The sequence below is a fragment of the Cygnus olor genome, chromosome 1, assembly GCF_009769625.2.
Source record: "Cygnus olor isolate bCygOlo1 chromosome 1, bCygOlo1.pri.v2, whole genome shotgun sequence".
Classification (NCBI taxonomy): Eukaryota; Metazoa; Chordata; class Aves; order Anseriformes; family Anatidae; genus Cygnus; species Cygnus olor.
Genome location: NC_049169.1, coordinates 91,437,712 through 91,455,761, shown reverse-complemented (window position 1 = coordinate 91,455,761; position 18,050 = coordinate 91,437,712). Strand labels below are relative to the sequence as shown.

Sequence of the window (18,050 nt, the reverse complement as noted above, 5' to 3'; positions counted from 1 at the left end):
TTCAGTCTTTTATAAATAATCTTTTAATCAGGATCGATGGCTCCACCTTGACAGCTTGGAGATCTTGGACCTGGAAACAGGTAACTAACTCCAAGGAAGAGGCTCCAGCTGCAAACTCTCAGCATCTCAACTTTCCCCACAGTGTGGGTTTTGATCCTGTATGTGTTGTGCTGATTGTGCTGTGGAACAACCACAAAGAAAAAATATTTCCCTTTTACAAAAAAAAAATAGCTATGAAAAGTTAGATAACAGTGGTCCCCAATGTTTCAGCTTTCTATTTTGTTTATCAACACACATTCTTTCTGTGGGATTTCTGTTTTCAGTTGAGCACTTTGCTGAAATTCGAACCTGAAAATCCTGTTCCAGTTCTCAGTGCTGTAGGTAGTGTGATTTTAGTGGTGTGTTTTCAGTGGCTCCAGTTTCAAAGTGGAAAAGGCTTCAGCCCTCTTTTGCAGATTTGAAAAATGTTTTGACTTCACAACTTCCAAAACAAAAATTTGTTTTAAACCATTTTTCCCCCTTGGCAATGCCTAGAGAAGGTAAAATGAACTAATAAAAAAAATAAAAAAATAAGAATCTAACATTCTCAGACAAACTTAGAGACGGGCTCTTTCTAGTCGTCTTTTCTTGTTTTGTAATGCTATTATTTTTGGTAAAGAGATTCCTTTATGGTGGATGAGATGTGGCCAAACAGGAGGCAGTGTTTCAAATGTGGTTTGTAAAGACCTTTACCATCTTTGCGAATTGGAGATATCTCTGTGTCCTTTCAAAATCAAAACAACAAACCCAACCCAAAACTGTGTTTCTGCTGGTATCTCTCAGAAAGGGACAAGCCCTGTGAGGGTAGAAACACCACCGTAAGACTGAGTTAAGATGTGTGTTTGATGTGATCGACGTGTAGCTGCGTGCTCAGCCAAAATGGTGTGAGAAATGGGGGAGGACGATAGTGCAAGCCTCAGCTGGGGAGGGTGTGGAATTTGGCGGAGAAAGCAGCCTCGACCTTTGTCAAGATAAAGAAAGTAAGTGGTATCTTAGCTTACGCATTTTAATCAATGTCTTTTAAAATAGCATTTTGTGTTTGTCTAGGATGTGGTTTGAAGTTTTCATATTAGAATGTGTTAGGTAGCTGACTGTGGTCTGTTAAACATATCTCAAAGACATTAAGCCTTATCTCTGCTTGAAGACAAAAGTTGTAAAAATATACTTCCTCTCTCTTCCAGCCCTGCTGAAGATGGTTTTTGCCTGAGGCTTCTCATCATGACCTACAAGATGAGGAATTACTGCCTCTAGCCCAGTGATTACTGTGAGTGCTCCCTAAACCACACATTAGGGAAAAAATTAGCCAAGTTTGCTCAAACCACCCAATTAACATTTTAAGACATCCTTTTTTTTTTTATTTTTTCCTGAGGTGGATTAGGGAGAGCTTGTGTGAAGCAGCTCTCCCAGCAGAACAGCGTGTGTTTGTGAGACACATGCTTTGTAAATCCGGGGGAGTCATTTCCAGCAGAGGGGAATAACAAACAGGAAATAGCAGGCAGAAGGGGATGTCTTTCAATCAGTGCTGCTACCTGCAGGGTGACTAAATGTCTGCAGTCCACAGACCCCAGCTTGATTTGTTGGAGAAGAGAGCTCAGAGGTGCTGGAGGGAGACAGCGATAGGTTGTGTGTAGAAAGGCAAAATGTTGATATTTATTTGTGAGGTGTTATTTTCCTCTTTTTTTGCATCATCCCTGTCATTCACCCACATAAGCATGCCATTTTCCATGTGCTGCTGTCGAAGTATGCATCCTGTCTCTTCATCTTACCGAGCCAACTATCCGTACCTAGCTATGAAGCAGCTTTTTTTAGTTGATGCTCCCCACATGAATGCTGCCTTCTCTAAATCAGGCCCAGAAGGTCTTTATGAGAATTTTGTTTCTGCTGTTTTTCCCCTCTCCCCTATATATCACCCTCAACTATATCTGCATTGGGAGTCTAATGATCTAAATCCAGATGTTTGTAACATAGATAATAAGACAGAAGGATGTTTATGCCTGAGGAAAACAGGGATATATCTTTTTTTCAATATATATGTTTCCTCTTACTCATACAACTCCTGCTACTTTAAAGTGGGAAGTATGTTCACTTTTAAAGAGAATAGCAGCTCTCCCATTGGGTACATCTGCAAAGCACTGTAAATCATTTATGTCACTCCTCATACTTTAGCCATTCTAATGTTATTTCATTCTGAGATCAAGGGCTGTGCTGGGACAAAAATTATTCACATTGCCAATTTAAAGAGGATCTGAGAAACACATGCATTCCCAGTTGTCACAGCATAACCTCTGGTTGTCTGGAGCAGAGAGAGAAATACAGAGGAAGAAAGTAAACCTCCCACACCTGATTTTCACTTTCCTTGAGTCAGATAGATGAAAACCGTCCCTGTGACATGTCTATATCGTCTCTGATCTAGTTAAAGCTTTGAAGAGTTGATACTCTGGTGTTAATGTTAACCTGAATGACAGAATCCTTCCTGGAGTTGACATGAGCAAATACAGCAAGAGGATGATAAGTAAATCACTCTGGCCAGCTTCATTAGTACCAGCATGGGGAAAAATCGGGTTGTGTCTCCTGTGCTAACCAGGAGTCCTTTATGCTGCTCCTGCAAAGGACTGTGCTTCAAGGAAGAAGGGCAAAGAGTAAAGAAAGTGTATTTCAGAGGTGGGAGATGGTTGATATGAAGTGAATTCCGGGGGGAATAATTAATGGGACAGATAACCGAATCCTCTATCCTTAAAATAAAATTATGTTTGCTCCCTGAACACACCAAAGAGCGTGACACGGAGATTCTTCTGATTCATCTAACGTTTCACTTGAGAGATTGTCACTAATTGTGATAAACTTGTGAGACCCTCTGGAAACAGTGGAAGCTCATGGAAGGCATTTGAGCCCAGAACAACAAGGAAAATGTTTTTATTAAAGCCAGCAGTGAAACAGATGCTGGGTCATTAGGCACTTGTAGGAAGAAATGTAGGCTAGTATAACACATATTGGAGAGATGACAAGCTAATAGAGGCTGTAGCCTGGACAGCAGTAGATGTACAGCTGGGGGAACTGCAGGTGCTTGCTGCTGCAAAAGCGGTGAAAGGTGATAGCTATAGAAAACCAAGCAGGTAGGAGCCATTTACCAAGTAAGAAGCAGATGTGATTTGTCATGCTTTTTACCTTAACACTAATTTTAGAGCTTTGTTGGGAGGGAAGGAAGGAGCTATAAATTGAAACGAGTCTGATCAGCAATCAAAATGTTTAAGTGGAGAACAATATACAGGGGTCTGCCTGGATCATCAAGAAAATGTAATGGACTGGTTTTCCTTTATGACTAAGCAGTTGTAACTCACATCTGCCAACTGACAAAGAGCCTGTTGTTCTTCATTGAAAACTGGAAATAAAAAGAGAGCCACACATCTTAACCTTTCTATATTTGTGGGATATTAATGTTTAATATAATGTATTAATTCAGCTGCCCAGGGCTGTCAGGGCTTGCTGAGTTTTTTTTTTTTTTTTAACCTGATAGAGTGACTTGATGTAAATACCATTATCAAAGAGTCTTATCCTAAGCAGTATGGAGGGCTGAGTGCAGAAACACATAACCAGCATGCACAACTGTGCAATCCTGTCTGTCTTTAAGTTGGCTGAAAAGCACCATTTTATTCTGGGTCTGGAGGGACGTCTGGGTGCAGCATCTTTGGGACATTAATTTTAAGCCCTGAAATCTGAACTCTTCATTCATGACTGTGCTTCTAGGCTGAGGATCTGCTTTTCAAAGTAGATCTTTCCTGGTATTCGTTCTACAGGTTTCACTAGCACTAGCAGTTCACATACTGGTGAAGTAGATGACTTCTTGCTTCACCAGGAAGTTTGCCAAACTTCTTTCCTCTTGCCGTAAATTTGTTATTAATGCCTTGTCTCTCACACCCTGTGAAGTCCCATACCCACACGGAGGGTCTGAAGCAGTGTTTATTAATACACACACTATGGAGAAAGTTAGTGCATAGCTGCTAATGCATGCTTCTGTCTGCTACACCGGTCCTGGGATTTCTGCCAGTGTCTTTTCCAGGGTCATGCCCACATGTAGATGTAAGCCTGTGGTCTTGGCCCACTGAAAAGGAGCTGTCTTCCACCACCTATTGGTGAAACAGAGGGAAGAAAGGTTACACGTGATCTGTTAGCTCAAGTGGCACCTCCCATTCATTTCAGACATACAGATGAATAAACTGTGACTAATATTACTTCTGTTGTGTGATATCAGACGTCACGTAATTGCATTCTGAGCAAAGATATGTGCCTCATAATGTTATCTCTGTTACGTGTTGTAAAGGGCGAGTCACATGTAGTGCTGATTACTAACTGTGGTATTACCTGTGTATGAGGATTATGAATGCTGATGAACCTTCTTGTTGACCACGATAAACCTGATGTCTGATAGGAATCTGGATCAGGTCTCTTCTCTATCAGTGCTATTAAGTTTTGGTCAGGAACCTGAAAACCTGTGTCTAATGTTATTAAAGCTAATGAGAGGTCCAAAACTCTCTGGGAAAGTTTATTTAAGGCAACATTTGTGAGGATAGTGAAGTAGGACAAGATGAAGAAATTTATTGGAGGAAACCTCTGGTTACTAGCTACTCAGAGAACTGACTTGTGTCTTCTGGCTGACATGGCACAAATGTCATAGAGCAATAAAATGTTCCAGAAATGCAGGACAGGACCTCTTCTAGGAGATGGGTGGTGGACCAATGCAACTTGCTTGGATGGTGCTTGGATGGTGTTTGCCAGCGATGTGTGCGGTAGTTGGCAAATACAGGATACAGTGAAGAGGGGGTGGTAGCAAATGAAAAACGTGTTTGCCTTAGTGAAGAGACCAAAGACTCGTGAGGAAACTGAAGCAAGAGAATACCACGGGGAATACTTGAAGAGCAAGTATTTGACATTCACTTATATTGACACAGAAAAATGAAGATACTTGTTTTTGAATTTTCCACCGTCAGGCGGTACTGCTTTCCACTCCCTTCTCATCTTTTTAATATGAGAAAGTTCTTTTATATCCACGCTTAGTATTTACAAAGGAGAAAGCAGTACTTGTTTAGACTGGCTAGTGGAGCTATTTACATTTCCTGCATTCATGATGTTAGTTAATATTTAGAGGAGCCTTTCTTGAGGCTATGGAGCAGCCTATGTTTGAACAGAGAGCTTTCTGCCAAATACATCTGGTGGAAAGGTTACCAGTGTGTTTGGCTTTGGATGTAAGAACCTGGTTGAGGCTGAAATGTTGACATTTAGTATCTTAGCGTGTGGTGTGTTTGCAGCCCTGTTGTATAGTGCATACATGTTACATTGGTAAATATTTCTTCACTGGTTGTCCTGGAGACCAAAACTGTTTAACTGCAGAACAGAGGGAATTAGCAATAGCAGCACACACTTCTGTTCCAGCAGTGATAATCAGTTGACTGTCATTATGTTCAGCTTGGACTATTTCTTAAATATTCAGAGCTTTCCATGTGTGGGTTGTCATCGCTTCAGCAATTTAGCTTCATCTTGCAAACTTTTATCCATAAAATTAAACAGACAGGCCTTAACGGGGCAAAATGTGTGAGGAAAGGTTCCTGACAGACATCACTGAAGAACTGGTCCAGTAGAGACTGCTGAGTATTGAGAGCCCAAGGTAACAAAGAATAGTTCAACACGACTGTTTTGCTAATAGATGGTAATGTGTCCTGAAATCTGAAGTGACATTCTTGGTGTGCTGGGCTAGATGGTACAGGGCTGTTGGGACATGCACTGGCAGAAAACGTATGCTTTTAAGAGAGTCAACCTACGTTTTGACAAACTTTTGGTGTTTCAATTGTCATAGATTTTCTTTGAAATTATGTGCCAGGCAATGAGTGTGAAGCAGCTGTCACATTCCTGACAGGAATAACTCTTTGTATTTGTATTCAAAGCTTACAGTGCCTGTCCTGCTACTATGAGAAGATACAAACACATCAGTCAAAAACATCTGTTACTCATAACAGATTAAAAACCACTTGGTCTAAATAAACACCTTTTACAAGGTTAGATTTCTGCCTTGTGTTTTTAAAACTTTCAAAGCTGCGGGTTTAACTGAGGCTTAGGTTCATCCCTTACAACAAGGGCATAATAGAGGTTAAGTTTTCATGGCTAAGCACTAAAGCATCAGACAAAGATCCCAACAGCTTCATAAATTGGAATAGATTTGATGTCTGCTGAAGCAATCTGAATGATAGACTCGTTCACAAACGTGATTCTCTATATTTTATGTTTCAAGGAACAGAAGAAAAGTTTAAGTTGATCACATCAACTGTTTTGCTACAAAAAATTCAGCTGCCTGTAATGGAGACATGCCATCCTTTTAGGTCAGGGAAAGTAGGTCTCTGTCTGAGGCCACATCTGCAGAGCACTTTCCCTGAGGAAGCCCATCAGATCCCACAGGAACTGTGCTCAGATTCATAAATTGCTCCATCCCGGGCCTTGCCATTGTTAATCCTCGATCTTTTCATCTGTCCTTCTGCACAGATGGGCAGGGGACTTACTGGGGGCAAGGGGAGCAAGATGGGAATGGTGGTGCCCATGTGCTGGATGTGGATCATTAAAGTCAGCATTAGCGGATTATGTAGGGCTCAGGTGTCTTCTTGGCAGGAGACACCAAGTAAATTATTTATATAAATAAAGAGTCATCCAAGACAATTAACAGCCATAGAGGAAAGCGTGGTGTATGCTGGGCTGTCTCACTCCCTAGGCTACAGGAGCACAACTCTTGTAAACAAGGGGTGTAAATGGGCCAATTGCTTACTAGCCCTGCCAAATCAGAAATTGTACTTCTGGCTCAGTAGGGATAAATTGGTTGCGACTGCAATCATCCTTGCCACCCGTGCTCTAGTGTATTCCCTTCCATACTGATCCACAGATGATGCAAATTAACGCAGCTCCTCTGATAGCAACGCCCGTGCTGTTAGCGTGGATATGTGTGGATGAGTGGCATCTGTACATCTGCTGCGTGGTCGTCAGCCTCCTGGATCGCAGAATGTTTGGTATTGCTGTTTCTGGTTGAAGAGGAGTTCCTGTAAACCATCTCTGGTGTCTTGGTACTGTTTGGTGCGCTCCCATCTGGGGAGACTGAGAGGCACAAAATCACGCCCTTGAGCAGGATGGTTGGGCAGAGCCAGACAGGCCTGCACAGGCAGTGAGCTGCCCTGCACGTGCTGAGGAGCCCAGGAGAGCCTGTTGTGAAAACCACTGCATAGAAGCAGCTCAGGACCAACCCTGAACCTGAGCCAGCTCCCAGCAAAGCACAGCGATGTGTCTGTGCTGGGCCCCACACCTGCACCAGCACTGCATGCAGTGAGCGCCATGTAAATTTGGTGCCTGAAATAATAAGCCATAGTGGAGGTAAGCTGTCTCAGTGGGCTCTGCATCCTCAGCATGGTCTCTATTTATGAATGCACAGGGGTCTGTTACATGCCTTTGGAGAACTGAATCTGTGTCCACATCAGGTAATTGCACAAGTGCAATCTTATCAGTCGATGTGTGATCATGTAACCACAGCCTGTACAGCTTTCAGGTTAGAACAGACCTTTAGGTAGACACACACATACTTATTTTTATTTTAGCTGCTGTGCTCCCTGATGTTCTGCTCAAGACTTAAGGCTGCAAGTAGATGGCTGCTCTATACAGGAGAGGGAAGCAGACAAAGGGCAGCTGCTTCCAAGACCTGCTCTTACAACTCCAATTTCAAGCAAAACTTTTCCAAAGCACACTTCAGCCTTTTTCCTCTGCGACAAGTGTGCTTTGTGCTCTGTACATCATGTGTGAGCAAAATGAGTGTATTTTCTTCTGGCAGAAAGGTAATTGTTTTCTTTGGGGGTTTTGTGCCCTGTGTGCATTTAACTGCCGTGGGGAATGAAGTGAAAGGGGCTTTTTCTGCTTCTGTCTTCTGTCTCAGTCAAAGGGCTGTTGGGTTTTTAGGCTGCCTATATTATCTTAGCAGGGATTTTATGTCACCAAATAACAAGCTATTAGCACAACCTTGCCACTGGGTTTTGTCACACTTTGTGTGCCAGCATGTACATGTGCTTTTTCACCGAGCCTCGCTTCTCCCAGCCTATAGCCCATTCATTTAAGGCGAGGTTCGCAAACAGCATAGCAATGTTGGAAATCACAAAAGAGGGAGCTGATGGCTGCGACTGCTATTGTAAACCTGATTTCCACAGGCCCAGCAGGGCTTGGCATTTCGGAGGCAAGTTCAGTAACGGGGCCCCTGCTGTTGCAGCTGTGCCCGAGTGGTTGGGTTTGTGTTGCCAGCCTGGAGCAGAGGCCGGGTGCGAGCAGTGCCGCTGCCTCCTGCAAGGCCCCAAGCGGCTTTGGCACCATCAGGAGCCTTCCCTGAGGGGTCCGGGGTGGTGCTGAGCAGTGCAGGCCTGGCTCTGGGGGAGCCCAGGAAGCTTTGGGGGCAGAAGCTCTGTGGTTTGCCCTCCAAGAGAGGATGTCACAGCCCAGAAGAAAGTAGAGGAGAAAGGAGGCGTTTGGTTAATGCCTAGCTCTGTGCCTCCTACTGAGAGGAATCCTATGTCTGCTCAACGTTCGTAGCCTCCTGCTGGCTGGTTTCAGGCCTCATGGAGGAAGAACATAAGGCCTTGTACTACAGACACTTTGTGTGCTTAGAGACATTGTTTCTGAGTGTACACAACTGGTGTCCACCCAGTATTTCTACTTTTTGCAAGTAATAGCACCTTCCGTTCACTGCCAGGGCAAGGCCTGGGTTCAGGCTCTCAGTACCTCTAAGGAAGGTATGGAGTGGACCATGCAAGAAGGACTAAGCACATGGTTTTCCGTTATCCTCTCCTGTCCCTCTTTCCTCATGCTATTACAATGCACTCCATGCCACGTGAGAGAAGAGTCTGTACAGTCCCAAAGTATATACATCTCCTTGCTAAATTAATATTTAGGGTGCTTGGAAGCACCTGTGACACTGAGACTGAAAATGGATGCCCAGGTCATCTCTGATATTACGTTGGACTTCTACACAAATACATATTTTAATTTTAATAGATATGCTAGTTGTGCTGTGACATTGTGCATGTTGATTTTGTTGAGTTATTTTGGAAACTTGAAGGCAGAACCCCATGGGCTCCTGTTTACAGGGATTAGGATGTGCTGGTGGGTATCCCCTTTCCTCTTCTCTGGTCTGCACAGCTTTCAAAATGTGATATAGTGCATTTGCATATCAGCTATACCAATGGGTACCATCTAACATACATTGTTAGATGATTTAGGCCTGGAGTGTTTGTATTCTGCCTGTCTAAAATAAATGAAGTTTATGCAGTTGCTTTCTGTCTCTTATAAATTCAGTTCTTCCTCTCCCCATTTCAGGCAAATTCAGTATTATGTTAAAAATAATTAAGTACTTTTAATCGACATTGAGAAAGAGAAAAGCAATCCAAATGCTACCCATACTGTGGGAGAGGAGAGGAACACTTGGCAATTGCAGAAGTTGATTAGCACATATACAGTGCCCTGTCTGTATGCATGTGTATCTACAGATAAGCCATAGCATGTGGCATTTCATGCTTAGTGGGAATGATGCTGGGGACATGTGAGGGTCAGGGTATTGCACTGGGGGCAAAGGAACCCTTAAAAGAAGGTGCAAACCTGAAGGAATTAGGTAAGGACATTTACTTATGTTAAAGATCATTTTTTTCAGTGAAAATTTGCAAAGAAAATTTGTTCTATAGCAAGGATGTGAATTACACAGCAGAACCTGTGTGATTCTTTTGGCCCCTTTTGTTTGTTACTTGGATATCTCAAGACTTGGATGCATTTATCTTGGTCACACATTTTGCCCTTTCTTGTGTTGCTGGTGTAAACATTATCCTTTTTACAGATCAATACCTATAAGCCTTGTCTGTTTTGCTTAAAAACATTAAAAGTGGGCCACTTACAAACTCTTAAAACTCTGTCCTTATTTGACTTTCTCAGGGTCTCATAGGAAACCTTCTGCAGGGGAGGAACTGGAGCTGATTCTGCTGAGCTGCAGGGGAGCATTTAGACGTGCCAAAAGCACGGGCTGCTTTGGCCAGCACAGAGCCAAGGAGGCTGGCAGAGCTCTGGTGGCTGAGCCCTAGCTGATCGGTCTTGCATAATAAAAACAGCCCTGTTGCCCACTTTTGCCAGATCCTCTTTAAAGGCATTGCTCCCCATGCAGAAATGGAATGACAGGTACCTGGCTCTGCTGGCGATACATCTCTCTGTCTGCAGGTAGCAAGCTGGAATAAAAGCATTGCTCCACTCCAGGTCTTAAGGACTTACGCTGTGAAGCATGGACTCATTTCCACAGAGAACTGGGTGCTTTCAGCTCTTATTAAAGTCAAGTCAGCCATCACTGGATCAGACTCACAATCCTTTTAGTAATAGGGCAACTTGAAATAAGGCAGCATGTGGTGGTGGGAAATGAAAAATTATATCTAATCCATAAATAATTTTTAAATTTTCATTGAATCACAGGTGGCAGCTTTTGGATGATTGCTTAGAAAGCATGTTTTTGTCTCTAAAATCCTTTTTTTTTCCCCCCCTAAGGAAATTTGGAAATATCTAAAGGAAAACAAATGTCTTTACAAATCTATACTGAAAACAAAAAAGAAAGTTCCCCCCCAGATCTTCTACTAGGTCCCCAGGTCCTGCTCCCTCATTCTGTTTAACATTCATTCTTAATTTTTAAAAGTGCCATAGTTCAAACCCTTTAAGAAGTTTTAAAGTTTCCTCTGTGAATGTTTTTTTTGTCCGATGGTCCTAATGTGATCAAATCCGTTCAGCTCAGCTTCAGTTAAGAAGATGAATGCCTTGAGACTCCCAACAAGGCTGTCTGTCGGTGGCATGGGATTATATGATCCCGCCATTTGGCTCAGTGTTTGCTCTTGGTGAGGCTGATAATTTCATCAGCCTCCCTGAAGTTGCGTTTCATTCTCCATAAATTCTTTAGTGCCTCTTTAAACCTCTCGTATTGGAGCACTTTGTCTTCTGAAATGTCCTAGTTTGATCTGTCATTATGGTGGCATGTCACATTCAGTTACTGTATGTGTCTCACTAGGTGCGATGTAGTGCTGGCTGCCAACATAACTAATTGTGAGTCAGTCTCGCTCGTGAGGCAGTTTGCTGGAAAACACAGCTGAGAATACCGTTTTCAGAGTATCTGTTCTTTGAACTGTCTTGGCATCGGTGAAACACTTCATTATAAAGAGACATAATAGAACCATAGGCTGTGTCTGGGCTGGGAAACTTCTGCCCAAACTTCCCCCTTTTGCTGTCCTTGGTTCAGCTCCACCAGTGATAGCTAGAGGATGGCTGAATAGACTGCTGGTTCCCAGAGCTTTTGGAGTGACACTCACAGTCGCAGCTGCCTCAGCCTTCTGCTCTTTTCGTGTGCTCCCTCCACAAGCCAGCATCCCCCTTCTGCTGTCTGGAATGGACGCTGCTGCCTTTTATCTCCTCAAGTCCCTCTCCTCTCCAGCCTGCCTTGCCCTATGGAGTCCATCACGCCCCTGGTGCTCTTCCTCCTGCTCTGCTGTTGCCTTTGGCCACTGCCACTGCTGGGTCGAGGAGAACGAGCCCAGCCGAGCTTGTTTGGCTTGATTTGGTGCCTTGCCCACAGTCCTAGTGTGCTTTGTCAGCTGGAAATTGGTGATGTGAACACAGCTCTGTGCCTGCAGCTTCCAGCACAGCCATTTCATCCTGTGCCAAGCATGTCAGTGTGACACCCAAATTTAGCATGCCAGTCACTGTTGCTTCCCTAGATACAATTCAAGCAGAGAGGCTGGGAAATTGTGGCAAAAATACTCTATTATGTTCAAAGAGAGATTGATAGTGCCATTAATAAGGCTACTGTAAGCAAATAACACCTCTGTATGGAGGGAGACTTGCACTGCCCTTTACAACCATCTGTCCCTTCTTTGTTCCTCTCCTGCACTATCTTCGTGCTTTTTCTGTAACATCTATTTGAAACACTTTCGCCTTATTGGCTCCTCAAGCTTATGAAAGTCAAGTTCCCTCTCTGAAAAGAATGAATTACACCTTGCTGTAACCCTGCTGTATAGCATCAAAGAGCTGCAGTTCTTAAATTTTAGCTTTCTGAGCCCACCTTTGATAGTCTGAACCACCTTGAATGATACACAGATAGTCTGAATGATACAAGCCATGCCTGATGTAAATCTTCCTCAAATGATCAGTCCTCTCTTTTCTGCCCAAGAGTGGAATTATAAACAGTGTCACTGTCTGAAGTATCATCCTTAGCATCAGAAACAGCAATCCATGAAATGAAGGCTGTTGTTTGCAGGTGGTCTTCAAAGTCAGGTCATACTGCTAGCTCCATCACATCTAACGCTGTGAGTATGCTAAATTCCCCCTTGGCCCATACCTTGGGATTATAGACTAATAAACTTTGGATTCTCTTCCCTGTTTTCTCAGGCTGTAGAATGGTTTTGGAATGCATTTGTGAGCACGTTTTCTCTGCAAGCATGGATGATAAGAAACTATTTCTAATGGAAATGAAAAATCATGCTTTATCTTTCCCCCATCCTCTCAGGATCTGCAGCCTGAAGAGAAACATTAAATATGTAATGCTGTGAGAAAGCTGGGAGAGCTACAGTTATGTAGTTCATTGCAAACTTTAAGGATATTTTCTGCCCTTTCAGTAGCTACATGTAAGTCTGTTATTTAACAACAACCAAACAGCGCCCCCCCCCCCCCCCAAAAAAAAAAAAAAAAAAAAAGGAGAAGCTGTGGTTTGGAGAAAACTAAGACCTGCTGTGAACTTTGGCTCTACCCCTGTGCTCCCTATGGATGCGTGTCTTGCTCTTCCTTCACTGTCTTCCTCTTGGAAGGCGAGAGTTCTTTTACTTGGTAAAAGACTTGATTTTTTAAACATTTTTTGACCCTGAGCACATAAAAATGGATCTGAAAGGGAAGCATGAAGCTTTGAAAAGGGCTTCCTTGAATTTCTGCTACACAAGATACCAGAGCTGCTTCTCTCAAGAACTCACTGAGTATGCTGCCTGGGAACTGAGACTTCACCTTGTTTTAGAGCATATGCTACCATGCTCAGTGTTGTACACAAGGTTACAGTTTTATGTAGCTGTTATTGTAATTTCTGAGTCTTTTCCACATAAAAGAAAACCAGCAAAGTCACTAAGACTTGCAAAAGATGAGAACCTGTAGTTGGGAAATAGTTTTGAGTAAGCAGATTTTGACCCTGAAGCCTTAAAGTTTTAAAAATAGTCTTTCTCAAGTCTTCCATGAGATGCAACAATAGCTGTGAGGATCAGACTCTAATGGTTTAACATCCTTGCTGTGCCTCCACACCAATAAGCTACTTGTTGTATCAGGAGTGATAATTCTCAAGGTCATGGACATTTCCTGCTCTAATCTTAGTCTGCTTTCACTATCAAAGTGGGATGACAGCTGTGTGCATGTGTGCTCTGAGTGCAAACTGAATTCAAAACATGCTGTACAACTTTACCTGATTTTCAAGGGCAAAGCTGAAGCCAGATCCTTTCCCAGTCTTACTTTTTGCTTAAAAGAAAAGAAAGAAAAGGGGAAAAGAAGGGGAAAAAAGTGGGAGTGGGGTAATCAGGTAGTTGAGCTTTGTTACTGCATTATTTATTTTCATTAAAACCGGAATACTAACTGCAAATAGCTTTGCAAATGTTTAATTACTTCTTTCATCAAAGGCTGTTTGACACGCAAATGAAGGAAGAACCAAAGTGATGTGAAATGCAATTAACAACTGTTATGAATAAATAGGCTTCAGGCTTTCGGGGCACAGAAGGTGAGCTCTTGTTTTAATGTCAATATGGTCTTAGATCAGTGCAGGCCTACTATGACATTACAGCCTTTTTAAATTTCAATAGATTAACTTGTTCTGTTTGTTTAGGTTTTATGGTTTGTTTGAGGATTGTTCTTGTTGGTATGGGTTGAGAATTATTAGGTGGAAAAACCTTGGGAGTGACAGATGTGATGGAGAGGCATATGTTAAGGAGATGATTTAGCTGTGGATATTTTTTTCTCTCTTGGAGGTGGAAGGGCTGTGATTAAAAGTGGGCAAATATCACATAAGAAAGGTTTCAAAATATCCTTTTAAATACGTTTACTTTACAGAACGCATAACTCCATTTCCCTTACCACCACACTTTTATTTTCTAAAAAGCTCTAGTTCCCAGGAAGGAAAGCGTTACAGATACTCCAGCCAACATATATCCATCTGTGAATGCTGGTGTGAATATTTATATGTTTGAATCAGAATTTGGGGCAAGCTGCTTGTGGTCTGGGAGTCATTCGGTCAGGAAGCAGATGGGAGAACTCACGGCTGCAATGAGCACACGATGCAGCTTACTGGGACCAGTCACAAATGCTGTCTGAGCAATACTTGTGATAAATAGTGAGGAAGTTGTGCAGGCTGGAGGGCAAGCATATTTCTACAAATGAGTTTTGCAGTATCTTTGGTTTGTAAATTAAATTTTAAGTTGCACTGATGACATGTAACTGGAAAGGATGCCATGATCTTTGGATACAGAGCCAGAAGTCGTAGTTAGGTCTGATTCAGCAGTATAAGTTACTCCATGTATGTAATTTTTGTTGGGAACTAGGTAGCACATGTTTCAGAATTACAAGAAAATAAAAAAATTTCTTTGGCCTGTACTTGATGACAAACACTGCTGGATTATTCCAGGCTGTTTCTCTGCTTGACTTGTCATGCATTCCACTCTAGGGGACCAGAAGTTCAGTTTTCACTGAGAAATTCTGCCTCAAATATGGGACTTGTTCTGTTTTGGCATACCTTTGTCGCCACTTATGGCAGACTTGACTTTTGCTGTTATCAATCTTTCATTTACATGAATATCTTGCATCATTCACCTGCACTGTGTGTTATATTTGAACTTGTCTGGGATCAGATGGCCTCATACACCTTGACCCTTATAGATCCATGATAATGTACAGAGTAGTTATCAATAAAATATTTACATGTGATTATTCTTTTGTTAGAGACTAACCATACCTTTTTTTTTTTTTTTTTTTTTTTCAGTCTAATATCAGAATAGAGAGTAGACAAAGAAAGAGTTCCCTTTGTTAAATCACATTCCCAGGAGCAAATCAGTTCCCTCTTCTGCTGGGTCAGCATTGATGTTTCTAGATCTTAACATGTGAGCATGTCTTCAAATAAAATATTGCTTTCTTAGTGCGGTGGTCTTGAAACCCAATGCATCTTTCACTGATTGAAATTGCATAAACCTAAAATTACTGTACAGGAAGAATTGGGCTGAAGGTGGTATTGTATAGTGGGTGTTTTGACTGCAGTGGTTGTATTTTCTCATATAATAATAATGATGGTGATTGCAGCTCCCTTCCCTCAAGCTGATCTTCATCATTCATTCATCCATAAATTGAGTTTGAATGCAGATTGAGTTCGAGGTAGAGAATTATTTCACACAGCTTTTCCCCTTTTGATCTTTTATTCAGTTGAGCTACTGGGATGCCCTGCTTTTGTTTCTAAGGTTTTCTCTTTGTCTTTGTCTTTGAATAAAGCACTAGAGAATGCTTTGATACTTTCTTTCAACCTAAAATGTTTTTCTTAACCTTTATAATACCTGTTAAGTTTAAGAGTGAGGGAACTGATGCCCCATTTGCAAGATTGTATACATGGTGAGCAAAATTTTTCTGTTACCTCTCAGCAGTCTTGGCACCTGATGAAAATATCTGTATTGCTGGTGGGGGTAGATGAAAAGAACGTATTCACAACCCCCCAGGCAGAACAGCAAAGCAGCCTCCCCCTTCTCCTATCAATGTCATCATCACTTCTAGAAAAACAACTGTTCTTGTAATTTTTCAAAGTGTTAGAGGTTGTGTTCAGTGAATCCAACCAGATTTATGGTACTAGCTCTTCCCTTAGGATACTTATTCCAAGTCATACACAGAAAATATTGCAATATTGTCCAAATGATTCTGAGTATACCTCAGTCCTCATGTCCTTCAGTGAATCTTACCCCAGAGTTGAGCACAGCAATGGACTGCATTATAAAATGTTGTGTCAAGGGTAACCACGCTGATATCCTCCTTCCACCCCCCTCTTCAGAAGAGGACACAAGTTGCTAGCTACCATGAAGAGGCTGGGGAAGTATTCCATGAAGTACTTAAGAGTTTTGTAGGCTGCAAAATCCCCCATGATAATTGAGGAAGGGCTTTGTCACTTGTGTTTTGCTCTCAGATGATTTTGCCAGGATTACTCTCTAAAAGAGTAACAGAACTGAGATTATAAAGCTGAATACCTGAGCTCTCTCCAAGCTAAGTAGGAGGGATCTCAGTATTTTCCTTCTGGGCAGCTGTAATGATGCCTTTGTGTTGCCCTGAGCTGGCTGTGCTAGAACAGAAAGGTCATTTTTACTGTCAGATCCTTCCTATCAAAAAGTCCTTGGTTTATCATCTAGCAGCGGTTTGCCTGTTGAGTTCAGTTTTATGGTGTCTGTTCTCAGCTTCTCAGTCCTCTGATGGCTGTAAAATATGCATCACAAAGGAATTACATCCCTCTTTGTGAAAACTTTGTATTTCTTCACCCTCCACCTTTGGCTGTGATCTTGCACCACGTGGCAATCTGCAGAACAGGAGTTCCTCATCTGCACTTTGTAATTATACTGCCTAAGGAAGTGGGATCCCATTATTTAAGAACTTTTTTCTTTTTTCTTCATTTGGTTAACTAGAGCCACCAGCATTTTATGAAGCACCCCCTTGCCCTTTAGGAGTCCTGGATTTCTGTTCTGAAGAGCTGTAATCCCACAACCACAGCTACATTATTTTAGCATTTATTGTATTAGTATTTCAGATTAGTTGGTTAATAAACAATGATAAGTATAAAGTACTGAAGACAGATTTCCATGGGGCAGTGCTGCACAGCTGATCAGAGGAACTTTAGGAACTCCATATGAGCTATGAAGAGTCTGTACTAACTTTGTAGGTGATGACAGTTTTGTCCCCAAAAACGTGTAATGCAGAGGTCTGGATGCCAAACCAGACCTACTGCATTCTAGATGCCTCTTACCCAGACCTTTATACAAATAATGTTAGTGAGCAGTACAGTAGCAGGCCTTGATTGTGTCTCAGTTAGAAAGAGAGACTTTTTCCTGAGGGTACAGCTTCAGGTTTTCTGAGTCGGTTGTGTACAGCATACTCCTTCCCAATCCCATGCTCAGACTTTATTTGGTAACCATAAAGCTCATATTTCTTAAATAAAGCAATGATTTCTTAATGCAATCAAGAAATAATGGATTAGCACTTCAGCATGCTGCACCGATCGTCTGATGAGTCATGTGATAATGTCATTCCCAAATTGCCTGTTTGGTTGGAGCACAACGTTTGTCACTGTGATAGACAACATTCAAGCCAAAAGTTAAGAAGAATGGTGGGGAATATTTTTTGCCTAAGTTGATGTACTGAGTCTGGCTGGGGGGAAGTAACTTCTTTCAGAGGAACCTGTACTGTGCTGTGTTGAGTATTTGTGGCTAAAAGAGAGTTGATGACACACTGGTGTTTTGTCTGTTGCTGCACAGTTCTCACATGGTGTCAAGGTTTTCCCTTTTTCCCACTCTACCAGTGAGTGGGCTGGGGGTAGGCAAGAATCTGGGAGGGAACACAGGACAGGTGGCCCAAGCTGGCCAAAAGGATATCCCATACTGTGTAGCATCATGCTCAGCAGTAAGAAATGGGATAGAGGAAGAATCATAGATTCATTAGGGTTGGAAAAGACCTCCAAGATCATTTGGTCCAATCAAGAAGAAGGTGAGGGCATTTTCTTCCAAGGTGGCCATTTCCTGGAGACTGGTTGGGCATTAGTCTGCTTGCGGGAGGTGGTGAGGGATTGCCTTTGCATTGCCTGTTTTTTTTTTCCTCTTTCCTTCACCTATTAAACTGTCTTTATCTTGACCCATGAGCTTTCTGCCTTTGCTCTTCCTATTTTCTCCCCT

At 42.2% G+C, this 18,050-nt stretch overlaps 1 protein-coding gene across 16 annotated transcripts in view; it reads left to right on the top strand.

Annotated features, from left to right (window-relative positions):
- LOC121075688 overlaps window positions 1–18,050 on the top strand; it is a 231,188-nt gene that overhangs the window by 97,024 nt on the left and 116,114 nt on the right. For 11 of the 16 annotated variants that reach the window (XR_005823110.1, XR_005823127.1, XR_005823126.1 and 8 more), the window contains one exon: window positions 1,221–1,303. The exons of 2 other annotated variants lie outside the window; for them this stretch is intronic. The gene's annotated coding sequence lies outside the window, so the exon portion shown is untranslated. Of the gene's footprint in view, window positions 1–1,220; window positions 1,304–15,121; window positions 15,280–18,050 lie in introns of those variants that run through there. 3 more of the 16 variants (XR_005823122.1, XR_005823129.1, XR_005823130.1) reach the window with 2 other exon arrangements.